Source organism: Carlito syrichta, unplaced genomic scaffold (assembly GCF_000164805.1).
Source record: "Carlito syrichta isolate Samal-C Ts95f unplaced genomic scaffold, Tarsius_syrichta-2.0.1 Scaffold126587, whole genome shotgun sequence".
NCBI classification, from domain to species: domain Eukaryota; kingdom Metazoa; phylum Chordata; class Mammalia; order Primates; family Tarsiidae; genus Carlito; species Carlito syrichta.
Window position 1 is genome coordinate 68333 of NW_007070683.1, and position 2484 is coordinate 70816.

Genomic DNA, 2484 nt, shown 5'->3' on the forward strand with positions numbered 1-2484 from the left:
CTAGGCGGCCTCGGGCGCCGCCCTCGCCGAGCTCCGCCCGGCCTCCGCGGCCCCTGCCTCCCTGGCCTCAGCTCGCGTGGGGAGGCCGCGGGCCAGAGCCGGACGCGGGACAGCCTGGCGGCCGTGAGCCGCCCGACGCGGACAGGGGCCACGGCGGGCAGCACGGCCGGTGCCGCTGGGCGCCGCCCTGGAGCTCGCGGGGAGCCAGCCAGGCCCGCCCGCCGAGATGCCGCCGGGTGCGCGGGGGCTTGTCCCAGCCCGGGGCGGCCCGTGCCCCCTGCCCCGGTGCCATGGTCCCAAGCGTGCATGCCTGCGCCGGAACGCGCCTCGCCGAGAGGAATAAAGGCTGACTTCTCTGAGCACAGGTGCTTTGCGGTGCAGGGCTGGGGGGACTGCGGCCTCGTCCGGCGCTGGCTCTCCCACCTCCGTGTGGCTCTCCGTCCTCTGCTGCCTTTGCCCTTCGCCGAGAAGAGGACAAGCCTGGGGGCCTCAGACCCTCGGGGACGTCCTCAGAAGATGCCAGGCCTTGGGTCTCGGCCTCCGGGGTTCTGCAGCGAGCGAGAGGCAGCTCCCAGAACAGCGCGGTTGCAGAGGGGCTGCCTGTCCCTTGTGCCTGCCGGGTGCGCGTGGGGCCCTGCCTGCTCGGAGCCCGCTTGCAGGTGGCCGGGCGGGCGCAACGGGCGACTCAGCTCAGGCCTGGACTGTGGTTTCCAGGGCTGTCTCTGGCCTCCGTACCCTCTCAGGGTAGGTGGCACCACCACAGCTCTGTTGCCTGTTCCATCCGCCAAGGGGCATGTTTCTGCTTGGGTTTTTTTTTCTCTTAATTTTTTTTGAGTTGGTGTCTCACACCGTTACCAGGGTTGGAGTGTGGTGGCACACTCACGGCCACCCCAGCATCGACCCGCTGGGCTCAGGAGATCAATCCTTCCGCCTCAGCCTCCCAAGTAGCCGGAACTACAGGCACTACCATGCCCGGCTAATTTTTGATTTATTGTAGAGACGATGTCTCGCCAAGTTCCCCGGGCTGGCCTCGAACCTACAGGCTCAGGCAGTCCACTCGCCTTGGCTTCCCAAAGTGCTGGGATTACAGGCTGAACCACTGAGGCTGGCCTGTGTAATTTGATTTTTCCTCAATCCCTGTTTGGTTGAAATTCCTTTTTTTCCTCTTTTAATTTTGTTTCTATGGAATGATCCACACGCCATAAAAATTCACCTCTTAAAAGTGTACAGGCCAGGCACAGTGGTTCCACGCCTGTCATTCCAACACTTTGGGAGGCTGAGGCAGGAGGATCACTTGAGCCCAGGAGTTTGAGGCCAGCCTGGACATCATAGCGAGACCTCATCTCTACCTGAAAAATCAAAAAGTCTGGTGAGCCTGGTGCCACTTAGAGTCCCAGCCACTCAGGAGGCTACGGCAGGAGGATCATTAGAGCTGAGGAGTTGGAGACTGGTGAGCCATGACTGCCCACTGCACCCCCCCATCCTGGACAGCAGAGCAAGACTCTGGCTTTTTTAAAAAAAGGAAGCCAGGCTCAGTGGCTCAGCCTGTCATCCTGCGCCTTGGGAGGCTGAGGTGAGTGGATGGCCTGAGCCCACGGGTTCGAGACCCGCCTGGGCAACTTGGCGAGACCTCGTGTCTACAATACATCAAAAAATCAGCCGGGCATGGTAGTGCGTGCCTATAACTCCAGCTACTCGGAAGGCTGAGACGGAAGGATCGCTGGAGTCCAGCAGGTCGAGGCTGCGGTGGCCGGAAGCGGCCACCGCACTCCAGTCTGGGTGACAGAGTGAGACTCCAACTCAAAAAAAAAAGGAAAGAAAAAATGTACAGTCTAGTGGTTTTAGTACATTCACAGAGACAGGAACACATGTCCACACCAAGACTTGCATGTGAACATTCATAGCGTGACTCATGCTGGCTCAAAGGTGGACACGACCCAAGTGTCCATCCAGGGATGGTGACCACCCACAGCGTGGCCCGTCCGCTGCTGGAACATGGCTCAGGCACGAAAAGGAAGGAGGCTGGGACACAGGCCATGACGCGGATGGACCCTGAGGCCGTCAGGCTCAGTGAGACCCAGATGAAGAAGGACCACGGCATGTGACTGTTTCCATGAAACATCCAGAACAGGCAAAGCCACGGAGCTGGAACACGCGGATCTGTGGGGGAGGGGGTGGGGAGTAACACCCATTAGGGATAGGGTTTCTATTTGGGGCAATGAGAATGTTTTGGGATGAGCTAGAGGCCATGGTCACACATCTCGAAGAGGCTTTTTTTTGAGTCTGTCGCTCAGACTGGAGGGCAGCGGCCACTCCCAGCCACCGCAGCCTTGACCTGCTGGGCTCCGGCCATCCTTCTGCCTCGGCCTTCCGAGTAGCTGGAATTACAGGCGCATGTTACCACGCCCGGCTCATTTTTTTTGATGTAGAGATGAGGTCTCACTGCCCAGGCAGGTCTCGAACCTGCGGGCTCAGGCAATCCAC